Source organism: Pelobates fuscus, chromosome 1 (genome assembly GCF_036172605.1).
Source record: "Pelobates fuscus isolate aPelFus1 chromosome 1, aPelFus1.pri, whole genome shotgun sequence".
Taxonomy (NCBI): Eukaryota; Metazoa; Chordata; class Amphibia; order Anura; family Pelobatidae; genus Pelobates; species Pelobates fuscus.
In genome coordinates this window covers 225651868-225672794 of record NC_086317.1, presented here as the reverse complement: position 1 = coordinate 225672794, position 20927 = coordinate 225651868, and the positions used below count along the sequence as shown (strand labels likewise).

Here is a 20927-nt window from a genome sequence, read left to right as displayed (position 1 = left end):
TCTTATGCTAATAAGTACCTAAGCTGCATTGCTTATGAATCATTGCTACGCATGATAAGCATTCAAGATCAGTATGTTTCGCTATAGGCTGATCATCAAGATACTTATACTTCTTTGTTTATATGGCTTATTTTAGTTTCTCATATCTTATTATACTTACATTTTGTAAAATCAGTACATATGTATTATGGTATTCCTCTTATACATAATGCAGTATTAGTGTGCCTGAATTAGTGCTATTTATCTGCATTGCCGAATTAAATATAATCGACAAAAGAAATTGCAAATGGCTTGTAATATAGGTCTAGTCTAGCCATACCAATTCATATCATCAATGGCCACTGTGATAGGCTGAAAGCAGCCAGTGTACACTCTCAGCCAATCACATATGCCTATTGCTACTCAGGCTGATGCTTTCGCATTAGCCCAAGCAGCACAGAGGGGATGGGCTGCTGGGGACTCTCGCCTAGCATTTGAACATTAAAAATTATTGAACACTAAACAATAACACCAGGGTACTTCAGACACTACTACCACTTCAATAACACGAACAGTGAAATGCCCATAGTGTCCCTTTAACTTTCTTTGTAAATCCCAGCAAAAAAAGTCAAATAGAACTGCAAATTTTATATAATGAATTATGGTCCTAATAAGAAAGAGACACATGATGTCTCTTTTAAGCTAGTTTTGGGTGTACAACGTCAGCTGTGTTACTGATCACCATGTAAAAACACTGCGATGTATGGTAAAAGGGAAATAATAGAAGATGCTGGTACAAAGTGAACTATCTAAGTCCTGTTCTGATCCTCAAATACATTTTGAACTGACTGGTTTCATGTTCAATATTAATATTTAAAATATAGAGACTCTCTTTGGAAAGGCATTGTGTTACATTGCTGCTACTTAGTTCATTCATTAAAGGAATGTCAAAAAAAATGGTTTTTTGAGTCCTCAGGGACAAATCCAATTGCTGTGTGTGTCTATACATAAAATCAATTCATTGGCTTCTAGCCAAAATGCAGAGAAGTTGGGGTTGATCTGTCATCCCTTTTACATGACCATGCACCCCTCACACTTTTATGGAAACATGCAAATATTATATACGGCATTAATTAACAACAATACTATCACCACCCATCTGCAGTGTTTAAATTAATTTTGCATTAATTTGTTCCAGATTAGTTTTAGACTAATGTCAGACATAATTAAATATCAGGACCAGGCGTAGGCGACGTATAGCACGTGTGTCTTTGTATGGCACTCAAGGCTGCTAGAGGCAAACAGGCTCTGGCCTATCAGGAGTCCCAGTGAAACTTCAGATATCTGCTAATACGAAAAGATGGTAATGGACAATCATCAGTTTATGCATTGCAGCACATAGAGGAATTAATCTCAGATCACTTCATTCCAGCACTTGTGAATGGGAATCCACACTGGAGCAGCCCGCAGCTGCTATTGTAGCTCCTGTACTTGGCAAGCCTGGTCCCCACTGGAACCCAGGGAAGCCACCCAAACAATGTGACATATCCATCCACACAAACAATTCCACAAGCAGCCCCCATATACAGCCCACATTCATAGGTATTATACACAATGCCACAAACTACTCACGAACATATACAATATAATACTTCATATACGCACAAATACAACGATACAAAGCAACTGCAGTATAAACAACACAAGCAGAATACGGCAACATACACACCTGCAATTAAAAAACAAACAAACAAAAATAAAAAAGCACGCTACAGGACATCACAATCCTATTTCGACACAGTGCTGCCTACCCCTGATCTAGACTAAAGCCAGGCCCTCACATAATTCCTAAATACTACAAAAATGAATATGCCACTAGCCCTATAACTAATATATGTAGTTAGTATGTTTAAACAGCAAACACGCGTTGGAGGAATACGTTTATATTCATAATATCTAGAAATATGGCTGTCATTTTTGTATTATTCAGACAATTCAGGACAAAGTCTAGGATGTTCCGCAGTATTTAAATGGGATGTTTGACCATAATAATTTGCAGTTGAACTTGGAGAAAGCAGGAAACTAAAACAAACAAAAATCCTAAAATAGGCAATACAGTGGATTAGAAATTAAATGTGAGGTTACAATACAGCTAGAATAATATTTTATCCAGACAGTTCTAAAATTAAAACATAATTGATTGCTACGGTCAAAAAATACCTGGAAAGTACCAAGACTTACTAAGGCAAATATATAATCGAATGCAGTCTCCATCTCTTAACATATAGCCCCTACTGACACTGCAAAATATTCTCCTTTTTGAGAGTCTGACACCTAAAAATGTAATCAGTGTGCAAAAAATATCCAACTATCTACCTCTCCATTAAGTTAGTATCACCATTGCCCAACCCCAGTGTCCACTCATATCAATATCAACTTCTCTCCCTACTCCAGAGTAAGCTTCCCTCCACTTCAATGTTACCACTTCTCCACTCCGATATCAGCACATCACCCTTGTTTACCCAGGATCACCTTCTGCTCAATATAACCAATTCCCAACACATGTAACCACCTACATACACTCTGTTACCACCACCTTCACCCCACTTCCACCAGTGTCTTCCTACCCTGTTTCACTTCCCTCACCTCTTTCCCCATGTTTAATACAAATCCTAATTCTACCATTGCCTTGTTGACTAGTAATGTCTGCAAAATTCTATTTCCAGTTACCTTCTCCACTGACAGAATCCATGCTTTATCAAAAGCAACCTCTCAAGAAGCATGACCCCCTTGTTGCCAAACCTGCAAAGTTGGCAATGCTGCCTGAACAATGGGCAATGCTACCACAATACAAGGAGACAGTAAAGAATTACGCCATTGAAAAGTTCGGGGGTTAAACAGGAACACATCTGGATCTTCATCTCCTAAATGCACCACGAACAACGCCTAAGAAAGAATCTACCATATTTTACAAACAATACCACTAACTATGATCAGCATGATATTTTCACGTGGCATGTATAAAAAGAACCTACAATAAAACATACAAAAAGGAAAATTAATCTGGCAAATTGCTCTTTTAATTGTCAGATTCACAATTGTCTGCTAAATTCCTTTCCTGCCATTTTGTTGGGACAGCATCACACAAAAGTGATGTGACAGGAAAGGTGATGTGACTGGAAAGGTGATGTAACAGGAAATGCTGATAGAAACTGCAGACCCATTTGCCTCCTTCAAGGGACTTTTCTAGGTATCAATACTGTCAGTTAGAGTAGCAGGAAGGGCATTAGGACATAAGGGATGCCCTGGCTTCACTTACCCATCCTATATGTATATGATGGCTATGTGATGGGGTTCCACACCACAATTACTGTCACTGTTATCTTCCCTTTCTTATTTACTAGCTATTGCTCTTGGTGCTTGTCTTTGCAACATGTTAACAAGTTGCACTTGGAAAATGTGAGGTGCTTATGTACTTGTTCTTTTGGACACTTTCTCTGGCAGAAGTCACTGTTCACTCATCAAGTGGTCTTCTCTCAGTTTCTGCCTGACCGGGGGCTGCTCTCCTTTATAGATAACAAAATCACGTAATATAAAACACATATAGTAGTGAATTATAAGGGAAATTATACCTTTACCATTATGTGTAAACAATTGGGGGATCATAAATTATGTCGCACTTAAAGTACAGTTTTATATACATTGTAAGCTATGATGTTGTCTGTATAATGCCAACAGCTGACAATGGTAGCTTTCAGAACCTGTCCTCAATTAAACCCCAACTATCATCCTAAGCAAACTGTGTGAGTTTTAGATGTCTGATGATAAAAAACAGGAACAATGGAGAATATTCCATCAAACGTCCTAGAGTACAATAGCCCTTGTGTCAATCTCAGAGTGAAAACCCTATATATACACCAAACACCTTTTCTTGGTTTGTATAATTTGTGTTGCTTTAAAGCTGGTCATTTCCTTTTAATCAATCCATCTATTTTTATCCAGCTGGTTGTGATTTAAATTGAAGTGTTATGGATGATACAAAGTTATTACAGATATGGAAAGGTGTGTTATAAAAAGAAAAAATATTTGAACCATTATTTTTTGAAACGTTCCATTATGAATTGTTTAACGAATGCTTCATCTACATCATGATTAAATAGCTGTTGACTATTTTCATATTTTTTTATTTAAAAAGGAGGCATTTCATATAAATGACTGCGAGTATTGAGTCCAAAATGAATTTCATATAACAAATGGGATGAATCATGGTATGCATAGTGTGAAAATTGGAGATGCTACAGGTCTGAAACTTCACCAGTTTATTTTTCAAGGAGTACCCTCTTAAATACCACATCCATCATTGTATGTACATATATTTGTCAGTCATATATATATACGCATTTAAAATTTCCCATCATTTAATACTATTTCAATTATTATAATATTAGACATTTTGGGGCTATTTAACAAAATGGTGCATGTTAAAAAATGCCAGTTATTGTGCAAAAAATATAATAATAATAATAATAATCTGATTTTGGCATAGTAGCTAAGCTATAGATACTGCTGAGTTAAAGATTGTTTTGAAATCAGCATTTTTTTGCATAAACTTTGCAGTTTGAATAAATCCTTGAATTTACTATAGATATTTTGAGGAATAACTTTAAGTGTGATTTAAAGCTTTTAATGTATAGCATGTCAAATTATTTAATATTTTGGTTTCATTTTTTAATTATTTAAAAAAAAAAATTAAAATATCAAAATATGTTTTATATAAATGTAACAATATATATATATATATATATATATATATATATATATATATATAAATATTAAAATATATTTTTAAACTATGAAATTATTTAAAAATGTTATCAAAAAATATTATATCATTTGAAAAATGTATCCAAAAATATTAAATTGAGGTTAACTCATCTCCAAACAGGGAAGGCTGTCAAGCCTTTTTTCATAATTTAAAATAGCTATTAAAAGGTGATATTATTATTATTTTTTTTAACAATGTGTTTGTAATGATTAGTATTTTTCGACATATAGGAGGCCTAAGTTGTTAATTTGTTCATTTGAGATCAGTTTTATTATATACAAAGTGTATTAGCTATAAATATCATTGCATCCACACAAATCAACTGCAGACAGAAAAATAAGGAAATACAAATCTACAATCCATGAATAAATCAGAAGAATAATGAAGAAAATAGGGTAGGTAGAATGTTATCAAAGTCATGCTTTTCTTTGGTTACATTTGGTTATATTTTGTATGCCTTTTATTTCTTAAAGGATTAAAGGAACACTCCAGACACGTAAAGCACTTCAGCTTGCTAAATTGCGTTATGCGTATGGAGTCTGTCATATTTGTGACAGTTTTTAAAATAGACAAAAAAAGGGGGAGGACAGGGAAGACTTGGACGGGCACTCTGACAGTAGGGGGTAACCCTCAAAAAACTACCAAGGTAGTTATAGAAAAAACATACATAGGATGAGTGCCCTGCAATATAAAATATAACTTTTAATAGTAAATAGTAAAAAATAAGGTGAAAAACCACCAATAAGTGAAGGACAAATAAAATCTGTACAATTCCGATAGAATACAGTATCCCACACACCAGATAGGTGCTAAGTATATGGGTCTATACGGATAATATGCCAGATGTTCCAACATGTGAGGGATAGGAACCCAATATTGTAGACCCCCACCCTGTTGGAAATAAAACACTGCTGCAAATAACAAAAAGGAGAAAAAGGGAGGACAAACACTAATAGCAGATATAATATTAGCAAAAATTGGCAAATAGTGCCATGGGAACAAAAACCTCAATCAAAGGATCCCTAAAGCCATAAATAAGGTGACAGATTGGTAATTAGCAATCATGGGTTAATACCCTAATACATAATAGCCCTAGAGAGAGGTCCTGTTCAGAAGTTTTCAGTGTCCTCTCTTAGATACCTATGTGCAAAAGAGCAGTAATTTTGCACGTAATAAGTGAATAAGAACAGCTGAGACCTCTAGAGTATGAGGTATCAGACAGGTCACATGAACATACCGTGTTCAGGATAAGGGTTGTAAGCGGTATGCCTAGATAATAAGAGCAGCCCTAATAGAAAATAAAAAATATAATAAACACCCCTCAATTATAAGGGAACCCTAAATGCCTGACACATATATGAACGGGTAGCACACTCAATAATGTGCCCTGAGTGACAAACTCCTGATAAGTTACAGAGAGACTTCAGCAAATACCCGGGAGACACTGGGTGCAGCCAAATCAACACAAACGTTAGTAATAACGAGGTAAATACTTAGCACCTATCTGGTGTGTGGGATACTGTATTCTATCGGAATTGTACAGATTTTATTTGTCCTTCACTTATTGGTGGTTTTTCACCTTATTTTTTACTATTTACTATTAAAAGTTTTTAAAATAGGACCAATTTCAATAGAAATTGACACTTTTACAACTGGCTGTTAATCAGCTCCACATAGCTAATAGAAGCAGCAGACACACTTGGCCAGCACACAGGTTTCTCAGTGAGAGTCTCTGATTGACATTTTCCCTTGCACCAATCGAAAGTCTGCACCTGAGAAAGAGAAGATGGTTTGCAAATTCTGCAGACAGCAGGGCTACAGCCTTTGCAAGCTGTTTATACCCTTAAAAATTGCAGAAAAAAAGATTACATCCATTTTTCATGGGGATAAATTTACTAAATTGTTTAAAAAAAAAAAAAAACACAATTTCAATGGTGTATTGTTTTCATCATTATACTAACCCTTGAATTTATTCATGTTTGTTATCATTTCTTCCTTGTGCCCAATCTCAGTGTCTGGGTGTTTCCATCCTGTTATCTTCTTTCCACAATGTCTGTTTGCCCTTCCATGGATTATTTTTACTGATGGAAATAGAACCTCACTTAATCTCTGCCCAGTCTAATGCTTTGTTAAGATTACTGCTATACATAAGAAAAAGTAATCACTATTTCTCCTTATGTATTTTATGAAAACTAGCGAGTGGGTAGTCTCTACCTCTACTGGGGGTAGATCCCTTTAAGTGCTACTTTGTAGTCTTGGCACTTCTTAATGACTTAGAGTGCAGATCACATTCTCCACTGCCTGACCACAAAGAATCTTATTCAGAGTTTCCTTCCACTGGACCACCAGGAATTATAGCCCATCCTTCTAAAACGTAAGCCAATCACATTGGCGTTAAATGAGGAAACACACACACTGGAACTCCTCCCTGACACACACAACACATGCCACCACACATATACACAACACCGGACCAATATTGCTGATTAGTATTGTTATTACTGGCATTTAAATAGCACTTTACATTATTAAATACAGATAACTTCAACAGCAAATGAAAGACAATTATAAATTGTTACAGGAGTAGTAGGTTGGTGAGCTTTTTTGTGTGTGGATATTTTTAGTTATAGTAAGTCAGATCAGTGCTTCTCAGATGCAGTGCAAGTACACACATGCAATTGTAAAGTTTTAATTATTAAATCAGACAATCAAGGTAATACACTGTTGGTTATGTCTTTCCTTTATTTCATTTTTTCTTCATAATTGTAATTTTTATAGTGATTCAGCAAGACTGGAACTTTGTACTGCATTAGTGATACAGCACACAACAGAATGCATCTGTTGTTTCTTTCTTTTTTTAATTTTTATTAAATATCAGACATTGGTATTTAGTGTTTAAACTTAATTTTTCCTCCAAACATAAAATGGAGTACCAAAATCATCATTTGCTATTCCTATTCTTTTCTGTCCGAATATAAATTTTATTATTTTCCATAAGATACACAAGTACAAACCTACATAAAATGAACACCTAAGAAGCATTCACAACCCATTCTACCATGCATCCTCTGGTAACGGTTGTGTTCTCATGAGCATCGGAATTCCTCCTCCTCTTCCTTTAGAGAGCATCGGTTGTTTCTAGCTGCTTGACTATGCCTTAGTTTCTTGAACTACACATTATTTTAGCTCTGTATTTATGAATGACACTATTTTTATAAGCCTACAAAGTTAGTCACCTTCTGATACATTAGGAATACAATATATCCTATGAACCTAAAGTGAGTTGTGATATGATGAGTACTAATTCGCTAAATTCTGACCATATTAGCTCAGTCAGATAGAATGTTGATTTTTTCTTTCTAACTTTTTCTTTTTTGGCATACATTTTGCAAACAGGGCATGCATAAACACTGTACATTCTTCATGTAGAGAAGGCCTGTAGAGGTATTTAGTCATGGAGTCAGGAGAACATGCAACTTTCTTTTCATTATCACTGTCAAAAACTGTACAAGATCCAAAGAGCCATGAACCTAAGCAGATAATTTGTTTTCGTTTCCAAGTTCTTCTTTACTTTGTGATCCAAACTGGCTCAGATCATAGAATGATTCATGATACTGATCAGAAAAGATCTATGTTGCTCATCCATTGTGTTAAACAGTCTGCAGCAAATAAAGTCATAAACAAAATTCTCATTATGAAATTTGCTACGCAAATTGTCTTGACTTTCCTTGGCTGAGTCAGTGAAGAAGTATTTCCACTCTGAGAAAGTGGTTGCATGTATTTCACATTATATCATCTTGGTTCACTGGTATCATTAAAAACAAGTCACTAGCCAACTTTCACAAAAATTTACAATTAACCAATCAGTTGGGTGGCACTTTTAACTTTACCTTAGTATTTTTGCTGTTTTTGAATGTTGATTTTGTTATTAGGGGCAATATTTGTGTCAACGAAAGACAAGAAAAAGGCTGGAAAACCCTCCAAAATTGTTTTTTTTATTATAAATTTTACCAAGAAGGATACATGTTGAAGATATTTGTCACATAGGGACTTGTATATTAAAAATAATAATAATAGTATACCTATTTACATTGACTTTAGTTGACTCGCCTGTGACGGTATAATCCGTTACTCCGTCAAGCATTCCCTTCTTCCCATAAAATAAAATCACCAAGTAATCCACAGTGTAATAAATCGCTGGTATTGCCGAATAATCCACACATGAGCCAAGGCTTAATGCTGGAACAAGACTTTACTGGAAGTAACAAGAACAGGTATTCAAACAGTTTCTTTTATGCCCTGCTCCCATGCAGGGGAGGGCCACCCACGTTATCTACAGTAGCCAATAAAACAGAGGTTACAGCCCACACAAAATCCTCCCCTCTGCCTGTGATTCAATTATCTTATACAATAGAAGATGCAATTATCACAGGCAGGAAAAATACAGTTTTTACAGCATATTCATAACTTCTAAAATATACATCACATTCACATAAAAATTATATATATATCAATCCATTCAGGGGAACAACATATCAAAAAATGGCATGAATCAGACCAGGGGTTCAGAAGTTAGTAAATTATCTTTTGGGGCCTGGCTGGCAGCATGGCTATCTGGCCCAAACCGGTTTTAAAGAGCCCTCTATCCTGGAGACAATGGGGAAAATAATCCAATTATATCCAGGGATAGAGGCAGACTCCATTGAACACATGTTACCAGTAAAACACAAAAGGATACAAAAATACATAACTCCTATCATACTGAATTGAACGGGCCAAATCTCCCAGGGTCCATAGTCACAGGGCAAGAGGCAGGGAAGCAGTCCTCTCCAGGCACAAGTGGCGAAGGGCACTTCGTCACAGTAATAAATCCATGAATAAAGTAGCAGGGAGGGAAAGTACCGAATGAATGGAGGGGGATTCTTCACATCCCCTTTTTTGAAATGTTGCAAGACAGTATTAAGGTGGCATTCCTTGCACCATAATTGTAGTTGAGCTGCTATATGAGAAAGATCTCACGATGTTGCCGATTTTGGAACCTCGGCCCCCCTGGTGTGTTTGTATGAGTGAGTCTGAGGTAACAAAAACAGCCATGTTACATAGTTACATAGGCTGAAAAGAGACATGTGTCCTTCAAGTTCAGCCTTCCTCATATTTGTTTTTTGCTGTTGATCCAAAAGAAGGCAAAAAACCCAGTTTGAAGCACCTTGAATTTTGCAACAAACTAGGAAACAAAAAATCCTTCTTGGCCCCAGAATGGCAGATTAATCATTGGATCACGAAGCATTTACCCTACATTGAAATATGATATCCTTGAATATTCTGTTTTTGCAAGTATGCACCTAGTTGCTATTTAAACATCTGTATGGACTCTGATAAAAACTGGCCTGTCATAAACACAAAACCTGTGAGTGATAAATGCCTCTTCTCATGTACATGATTTGGCTGGTACTGAGTCTTCACCTTATAAAGATCATAACTCATTGTTATATCAACATTTTTCCTGTTACAATTTATATGAAAATTCTGCAACAAATGCCTTGATTAAAGTGAAATCCTTTCGGGTAGAGATATTTTTTGTTAAAAGAAATATACGAGCATTACAATAATTTCTACAGCATACTGTAGTACTGTATATAATCTAAGAGTGTAGTATCTGTTCTTTGACAAAACAATTTAAACGTTTAAAAAATTGCCCCTCACGGAGGACCCCCTATAAGGGGGCAGGTGGGTTGCGCGACTGAGGTCCACCCCAGGTATGGCCCGGTGGGGGCAAGAAAACAATATTTGGGAGAATACGGGAACACAAAAGGGTTGACACAAAGAGGGTGAGAGGCTATGTCAACGACGGTAATCACTGCTAAACTAACCTCTGTATATTCGGAGTGTCTCATACCTGTATGTATGCTGCTATATTGTTATATTGTGATATTGTCATATTGTTCTATGGTTATATTGTGGTATCAGATGTATGTCGCACCCTTGATGTATGGTCATATTACTGCAACCCCGTATACCCCCTCCCTTCTTTTTTTTTCTGTACCCCTTTTAACTTGACTGGTATATGCGAAATTCAATAAACTTCAATTATAAAAAAAAAAATTGCCCCTTAACCAAAGTACAAGGAATTTCCCAACATCCAAATGAGGAAAGTTCAGACAGCATCACTGGGGATATTGACTGATATGCCACCACCAAACAGCACTCTGGCACCCCCAACTCAACTCAGGATTCTTTCAGTGACCTTGATGTATGTGAATTACTGAATTGGAAGCTAGACCTACTCTTATGATGTCAGTATATATTGGAGAAGCTTGGGCATCATGATCAAGTAAGAATAAAGACAATGCACGGAAATGTAAAAGGCAGTTTGATAATTGCTCTGATAGGTGGAGGTAGAGGATGTGTAATAGGAAAGGAGCTGCTTCTTTTTGGAACGCAGTTTACTTGCACAGCCATGCCTAGGAATGTTGGATTGGTCATGATATCTCGGTCTTAATACTAATTTTACCACATGACAGGAGGCTTCATATTTTGCATAACTTTCTTTACTTTAAACTTCAGCAGCAAAGATCAATCATAAAGTATAAACCAATCAGAACAAAAGACACAAGTATGTAACAGGCATTGAGATCCCGCCTCTTCCTCTTTCTTTGCTGCTTCAGCTGCAACAGGTCAGAGTATTTGCTCTCTCTGTATATTTATACTGTTTATCTTTATTGTGACTCTATTCTGCTTTATTTTCTACATATTCTTACCTTCCCTAGCTGTCATACTCTCTTATTGAGTGCCTAGTTCTTTATTTTTACTTAATTCCCAATTTTATATTTGTGTCTGTTTCTGTTACTCATCCTGTAAGGAGCTGCCTTTTTTGGTTTAGGGCTAGCTCCCTCTCAGATTTTGTACCGCATTTGCACACTGGGCCGGGATTAGGGGTTAGAGGCGTAGCTGGGGTAGTTTTTTTGCCGCTCGCTCGGATCGCAGGAGTTGCCTTGCGTGCGATGGCCATTTTGGATCTCGTTTTCCAGCAAGATTCACGGCGACCATCTTGCTGTTTTTACAGAGATAGATACAGACTGTCCAGGACCTCTGACTAAATGGAATTTAACTACCTGCTCACAGGACCCTGCAGGATTTAACCTACTCACCAGGTGCTTCTACAATTTATGATTTTACAAATAGCTATGATTGTATTCACTGCAATTACAGTTGTGAGGATTTAATATATATACACTTAATATGTCTTGCCTGATTGTGCAATCCGAACTGCTGCAAACAGGGGTGTACCCCTACAGTAGGATTGGGACGAGCCCCTTGTCCCCATACACCACACGGAAAGGAACCACATATGGGTACACCCCATTATAGGTACCATTAACCCTCTCTGAGGGATTGCCCACACATGGTCATAACGGACTGTGATCCAACATACCTTGGTACCTACCCAGTCTTACTGGGCACATCGGGTTACCCCGTTGCCTCTGGAGGTTTTCAGCACCTCCCCCTTATTCAGGGTGTCAACCCCTGACATACAAACCGCTCAGAACTACCCGCAGTGACGGGTGAACCTGTATACCCTATACCAGGGGTAGGCAACCTTTTAGCAGCACTGTGCCGATATAGGATTGTGATGTCCCGTAGCGTGCCAGTCCTATTTTTTTAAATTGAGGTGTGTATGCTGCCGTATTCTGCTTGTGTTATTTATACGGTAATTGCTTTGTATTGCTGAATATTTGTGCGTATATGAGCTATTATAATGTGTATGTTCACAGGAGTAGTTTGTGGTATCGTGTATGATACATATGAATGTGGGCTGTGTATGGGGGCTGCATGTGGAATTGTGTGTATGGATGGATATGTCACGTTGTGTCTTTGGTAGTGTGTGTATGTGTGGGGGCTGTTTGGGGTATTGCATGTGAGAGACTGCATGTGGGGTTGTGTGCATGTATGTGGATTGTTAGCAGGTTCAGTTTCTGCGGATTGTGAGTATGTTTGTGGGCTGTTTGTATTATTTGTATGAGGGTTATTGTGGATTTCTGTGTATATTTAGCAGTGTGTGGCTTCCCTTGGTTCCAGTGGGGACCAGGCTGGCCAGGTACAGGTCGAGGACAGGAGCTGCAACAGCAGCTGCAGGCTACTCTACTACAGTGTGGATTACCATTCACAAGTGCTGGGAGGAAGTGATCTGAGATCACTTCCTCTATGTGCTGCAATGAATACATTGAGGATTGTCTTTCACCACCTTTTTGTATTAGCAGGTATCTGAAGTTTCACTGAGACGCCTGATAGGCCAGAGCCTGTTTGGCTCTAGCAGCCTTGAGTGCCGTGCAAAGACACCTTGAGTGCCGTGCATGGCACTGGTGCCATAGGTTGCCTACCCCTGCCCTATACAATACCTATTTATCGTGTCTCAGTGGTTGGTGACATTGATTTTACACCAGGTGACCCCGAGTGTACTGACTAGGGATCTCCCTGTCAGGCCAGATAACATAGACTGGCTACTAATTTCTCGCCCTCTCATCTGCAAGAGCCCTCACATATCTTATCCTGGCTACGTGCCTTATGGTATTCTATAGGGGTTAACCCCCTTTACTAATGGCGACTACCAGAGTCTCCCCATATTAAGGGTACCAATCCTTTACTTATATAAGCCGCTTGTTTCAACTGGCTGTGAGTGGTGGTCCTAATAATTAATGAAAGGCACCCTTACGTGTATACCTCGGTGGTTCACACTATCTACCGTATCTAGGATTTCAGATGGAGGCGCTTACTTAATTTATGTACTTTATTCCATTGTCATCGAATGATATCATTGACAACCTAAAGAGGGTGGTATACAGGGTATACAATGGAACTTTTCTGGTGCCTCTTTGTGCAGACTGTCTGGTACAGCTGTGAGAAGGACTCTACACTCTGACATGAGTGACTCAATAAACCAACCACAGGACTTCCAGTCCATGATACAAGCTGCAGTAGCAGCATCAATGGAAAAGGCTCTCTCCAAAAGTCCTCACGCAACCTTCTCCTGAGGTCTCTTCACAAGCCGTGGGCATGCCGCCTCCATGTGATGATGACTTGGTAGGCTCGGATGTCTCCAACATTGGCTGACATTATGCGTTGCGCTGATTGGTCACGGGAAGAAACTTTTCGTGTCTTTTACTTTAGACCTACTTCTAATTCTTCTTTTACTTTACTCCCTCAGTATTAAACATGCAAAATATGAAGCCTCCTGTCATGTGGTAAAATTGAAGATTATGCTAATGTAGTGTACCTATAATCTTAATTTTAGTAATGGTGAATATTTTCCCACCCTATTCCCACCCTTCTTGCCTCTGTCACTTGTATGTGGTTGTGTCTTTTTATTTGACATTCTGGGTTATATTCTACGAGTGGGTTAGTTATATAGTAAATGTTGTGTGAATTTGTTTTATTTTTACAGTCGTTATAGATATATACATATTAAATTTAATGTATGTGTTTATGTCGTCTTTCACTTGTTTTCTGTTCTTTTCAGCGTGAACCATCCGTCTTCTAGCTGTTCAGAATGGCTCAAGCATACTCTTCAATCTTTCGGGAAGGATCATGTTCTTTATCTCGGTTTTGACTTCAAGTGGTTCTGTTGACTACTGAACTGTTCTTCTCACACCACAGAAAGAGGAAGAGGCAGGATCACACTGCCTGTTACATACTTGTGTCTTTTGTTCTGATTGGTTTAAACTTTATGATTGATCTTTGATGCTGAAGTTTACAGTAAAGAAAGTTAAGCAAAATATTCGCCTCCTGTCACTACTAAAATTAAGATTATAGGTATACTATGTTAGCATAATCTACAACTTTAGGGTCTCTTATTTCCCCTTCCTTCCTGGATTCTACAATAGTGTAGTCGTCCTTCCAACTTTTGGATCAGAACCATATATTTCCATCTAAGTCCACCCTTTTTACAGTTGCCTTCACTTTTATTTTTTAAGAACATCACCTTTCTTCCCATGAAGGAGAAGTGGAAGATCTCCAGGTTCAACACTGTTCCCACGTATGGCTATGAAATTCAGAAGAAACATTGCAGAACAGTCCTTAAAAAGCTAACTAAAATGACAAAATAAATAAATATGCTTGCACAGGAACAGTTGCATTCTGCTATATTTACAGTACAATTGTCAATCTTGTTAATCCAAAATATTTGATGAACTAGACAAGTTTATGAATGATCTTTTTAAGTAACAAAATAATTTTTAACAAATGTATAGTAAGAGCAACATGAGAAATGTTAACAAATCGAAAACTAAAAACTCTTTAAAATATATTTATTCTAAAAAGTCTTTATGTAAATATAATGGGATACCAGTCATAACGTAACTAAAACTCACAGGTGACATTTTACAGAGCAATTACAAAACACATCCAAAAATGTGTTTAATGAATTCTGAGTAAGAAAAGTAGCGAAATGGTAAACAAAATATACGAACTTGAGTTCATCAACCTTTATCTTATAGCACAAACATCTTAGGCAGGAATATAGATTAAATTAATTTCAAACAATTAACTACACTAGTTTGTCGAGACAATAGTCTCTTGATACACATAGAGTGTAATTTGCTAAAATTGTTGGAAATTGAAAGTGAATTTGAAGTAAATTTACAATTAAAAACAGAATAAACAGAATATTTCTAATATGGTTTTTCTTTTGCCTATGTTATAAAATTTTGTTTTAATTTACTTTGAATTTGCAACAATTCTCACTTTAGTTAATAGGCCTGAGGGATTTAAAGATTACAATATAGGCCATATTACAGGGATATACCTTAGATGTTGTTGCATTTTCAAAACTACCCTTAAAAGTCATAAAATAACTTGTGATTTATGGATTTGAGATAACACATTCCATTTATTTTTCTGAAATACTATACACATTTTGTATCCACGTGTGTCTCTGACTTTCACATACTGAGATGGTGGAAACTGTCAAAAAAGTTGAAATGTAAACCAGATAACGTTACAATATGTGGAATTCCATGTGTACGAAGTACATGGTTCTGACTGGTATCCCAGGTATGTGAAAATACACTACTTTAATGATGCTGCCCATCTCTGAACAGATCAAGGTATCTATAATGTAAACAAGGGTCTCAGAGGATTAGTGAATGAGAGAAGACAAGGACCAGATGTGGATGATGGAATTGGAATAAGTAAGTAGAAAGGAGAAATGTCTTGATACACATAATGTAATGACACATATTGATGTTTCCTGAGGTCAACTTGTACAATAGGAAAACTTCCTTGTCACAGAAATAGCTTTAAAAAACAGCTTTAAAATAGCTTTTAAAAAAATCAGAGAACACACACTTGATATAGCATCAGGAAGCTATTGTAGATTATTTAGCCAAATAAATTCTTGTGGCCCTCCATTTCACCTTATTCCAATGGCAATTTCACCTTATTCCAATGGCAATCTAGATTAGGGTTAGAACTGATCACAGAGCCGATCAATGGTGTTCACTTAAATCACAGTAATTATTATTGAATCATTGCATGAGATGAATATACTTAACTGAACTGAAAGACAGATACATTATGACTGATAGTAAGTAAGCATAGTAAAACATTTCCATTTACTACATCATTACTCTACCTACCAATGAAAACCTGTGCCAATGACTAGGCAGGATAAACCATCCAGATAGATTACACCAATGTATGACCCTACCGTCTGCATGAGACAGTACTAGTTTTATAACATCAGGTATCACTTTTTTAAAATATTCCTCTATCTGTTTTTGTACTTCCATCCAGTGTGGTTGTGTGATTCACTAGTCCTTATAAGATCCAGTGAGCTCTACAATTTAAAATTTCCTCCTGCCCCTACCAACATTGCACCAAGACCACTTCAAGGCCCCTACTGTAAATAGTTGTTTTTTTACGGTTGTTGCATATTTATAGCAGCTTGAATATATCAGAGCCCTAGGATGGTTACAGGTTTGCCATCCCTTCATTCTTCACATAGGGATGGTGAAAGGAGCCAAGTAAATTCATCGTTCTGGAGCCTCTGTATAACCCCTGGGCCCTAGGCGGCTCTCTATGGTCACTTAATGGATAATCCTGCTACATGCCTTATTATTCTATTTTGACTCTTCCCGTTTTTTGCTCACGAACTGCCACTCACTTGATTTTCTTCATTATCTCATTATCACACTATAGTTTGCAAACTCTAGAGACTGTAGTGTTTTACAATAAACAAATCACAATAAATTTGTTGTTTCTCTTGAAAGCATCCCATCTTGCACCTACAATCATAACACAGTCACATGCAGTCACTTGTGTCATGTATCTTCTCCACTCTTTTGTTTAAAACTTTGGCTATGTCTACACTTCTCTATTTGTTATAGCACTTAGCGCTGCAGCCACACAATTTAGCTGCCTGTGTTAATCAGCATTTATTTGCAGTGCATATTTTCACTCTCCCCAGCATATGAGTAAAGAGGAGAGGAACAATGTGATGATAACATCTGTGGCTTTGCTGAAGACGCCAAAGAACTGTACCATGTCAAAGAGCACTCCTTTTAGGTAGCCCAAGACATGTAGATAAGTGTATATTACTGAAAATCTCATGCTGAACTTACATCCAACAATTTACAAACTATGATGCCATACTGTGAATTATATGTTTTATTTGATTTACATTAAAATAATAGCAAGATAATCTAATATATAAAACCTAAATTTTAAGTACAGTTTTAGAATAATATTAACCTGGGAAATAATGATTTTTGAGCAGGATGTTATCGCATATTTTAAAGGGATTCTATCGGAATCTGTATTCTTAACACTATAGTGCCCTCTGGTCCCACCCTTTTTCACGATCCCTGCTAGGCATGTAAAGGGTTAAAAATCCTCTAGCGCCGATGTCCCTCCACCTCCTCCAACGTCATCCAATGGGGGGGACACAATGCTTTCCCAAGAGCATTTCACTGACTCTGCATGTCCTCATGCAGAGCGTGAGGATGTCCAGCTTCATAAAGGTGATATGGAGTCCGTTAAAGGACCACTATAGTGCCAGGAAAACATACTCGTTTTCCTGGCACTATAGTGCCCTGAGGGTGCCCCCCCCCCCCCCCCTCAGGGACCCTCTCCCGCCGGGCTCTGGGGAGAGGAAAGGGGTTAAAACTTACCTTTCTCCAGTGCCGGGCAGGGAGCTCTCCTCCTCCGATCCTCCTCCTCTCCTCCCATTCGGCTGAATGCGCACGCGCGGCAAGAGCTGCGCGCGCATTCAGCCGGTCTCATAGGAAAGCATTATCAATGCTTTCCTATGGATGCTTGCGTGCTCTCACTGTGATTTTCACAGTGAGAATCACGCAAGCGCCTCTAGCGACTGTCATTGAGACAGCCACTAGAGGATTTGAGGGCTGGATTAACCCATTTATAAACATAGCAGTTTCTCTAAAACTGCTATGTTTATAAAAAAAAATGGGTTAACCCTAGCTGGACCTGGCACCCAGACCACTTCATTAAGCTGAAGTGGTCTGGGTGCCTATAGTGGTCCTTTAACATCTAGTAGCTGTCTGATTGACAGCCACAAGTGGCAGTCGTAAATCGTATATTTTTGCTTCTTTGGCACCTTTTCTTTTGGGGACCAGCTAATCCATAAATAAATATCATGCAACCTTATGTAAATAAACAAAAATGTCAAAAAGTAACTAGTTTTACTTTTGCGTTCATATTCAGGTTAATAATACAAATGCTGTATATCATACACAGTACAAAATGGTACGACCATCTTAATGAAAATCACTAGAATATCTTAAATACAAATAACACAGAAATCTGCTTTGCCGCACTTTAATTTTGTGTGATGTTACATGTTCTCCTTCCGTCCCTCTTTTAAACTATCTGTGTTGCTGCTGCCTCTTTCTTTCTATACCAGCCCCTGTTGTCTCCCAACTGTGTCTTTTTGTATACACACATGTGTGTAACAGGTGGTATATGTGTTGAAGTTGCTTTATATGATGCCAGAACTGGATTTTATGTAAAATAATTTAAAGGGCAATTTGTTCTGCTTTGTACTGCATTGATATTGTATATTTTAAAGAGGCACTGTCACTTTAGAATATTATATATATATATATATATATATATATATATATATATATATATATATATAGAATCTTTATGAAAACTCAAAAAGACTGTTTTGAATTATTTTGGGGGATGTAACATTTCAGTCAATATATATCATGAGGGACTAGTTTTTGTTAAATTTAGCTATGTGCAGTTCTTTTCTGTCACCAATGGCTGATGGAAACATGGATCTTCTCGTACCATTTGAAACAGATGCCTATAGTATCTCACTGCACATGCTGAAGATCATATAAGGAAGATCTCATACGTTTCCACAGATGTAGTTTCAAGTATGTGAAAATGTACAGAAGTGATCGGCTGATGAGGTCTAGAATAATTTCCCTCTCTCCCTGGTGCCATCATGTAAGCATTTATCCATCATTGGTCTGGATGATTTTGTACAAAGAGAGGAATTTCAACAGTACTGTTGCCAGTGGAGGGATGGTAAGAATGTGCAGCGTGTTGGAGTGGGGCATTTGCTGCTCTGGTCTTCAGCATAGAGATGTTTATGGGCTGCTGCCTTATAACATAGCACTAAATATATTATGTAAATGTACTATTTCATGATTATTGTGTTACACTTATTGCAGTATTAATATAATATATCTAATATACGGTATATTTATTATTATTATTATTATGATATTTATAGAGCGCCGTCAAATTCCGCAGCGCTTTACAATGGGTGGACGAACAGACATGTAGTTGTAACCAGACAAGTTGGACACACAGGAACAGAGGGATTGAGTGCTCTGCTCAATAAGCTTACATGCTAGAGCAAGGGAGTGGAGTGTAATAAGAGAGTGTGCTGGTTTGGCCTCAAACTGGGATATTTGTTTGTAGTTGCCCTCCACTCCCCAGGCCAAATATAGGCCAGACTTTCACTAAGACTGTCAAACTACGAACTATCCCAAAAGAAAGGTAGAAGAAAGGTAAAAGAGTTCTCAAAGATCTCAAGGATAATGCTGGGTGTCTGCAGGCTTCTATTTTATTAGATAATGTTGTTACTCACATGTTCACCACTGATATTATTACTGATATTGGGATGTTTAGGTGTTAAGATGAAAAACCATTCAATATATAATTTGGTGTGTATACTTTAGCAAGATGATATAAACAATTTCTCATATATATAGCTTATATTAAGCATGGAGTTTACAAATTCATTCAGGTTGTAGTTTTATGGTAAGACAAATGCAAATGTTGTAAAAGGCACTGTACAGTTTCCAGTCAACATGAACTGAATAGTCAAGAATGGAGGTAGTGGCGGTAGTATCATGTAATGAACATGTTTTTCTTCAAAAGTGGGTGGAAAGTTTGTCACGATATGGTGCAAGATAGATGGTGCAAAGTAGTATCAAGGCTTTGATGAAAACCTGTTTGAGGAAGCCAAGAAACTGTAGAGGAAATTCACATTTAAGTAGGACAATGACCTAAAGTACAAAGATTCGCCAGAGGGGAATTAATGTGCTTCAGTGGCCTAGTCAAAGTCCTGACTTGAATCCAATTAAAAACTTTTGTGAACACTTGCATATTGCAGTTCAGAAACCACTACCTTATTCTTCGAGTTTAATTGTAAAATAACATTTTAGCCAAATATGAAAATAAATAGAAATTCAGCAAATTGATGATTGATCAATTTCCTGTTCAGCCAGTTGACCGTTTAGTGAATAATCCAGTAGGATTGATTCACAAACTGTGGATTAAGGTAATTTTAATTGTGGCAACATGAAAACTAAATCTACCCTTTCTCTCTCTTTTTGCAACATGACTCGCTGACTCTTAACTCACAGGCAGACACAGGTAACTACCAGCTTCTTAATACAATAAGCCGCTACCGTTCGCACACTATTACTCAACTCCCAACTAGAGAGCCCAAAAGCCAGCCCAAAAGCTAGATACCCTCACTGTAATATCTGCTTGATCTATGCTGACCAAATCTCGAAAAAGTAGCCACCATCTGTCCGGGAAACCTGGCTCACAACCGACACGTATAGACAAACTTGAACTTAAA

At 37.3% G+C, this 20927-nt stretch overlaps 1 protein-coding gene across 2 annotated transcripts in view; it reads right to left on the bottom strand.

Moving 5' to 3' along the window:
* The window catches only part of RSPO1 (R-spondin 1), a 100566-nt gene that overhangs the window by 55346 nt on the left and 24293 nt on the right, over positions 1–20927 (bottom strand). The window lies entirely within an intron of this gene.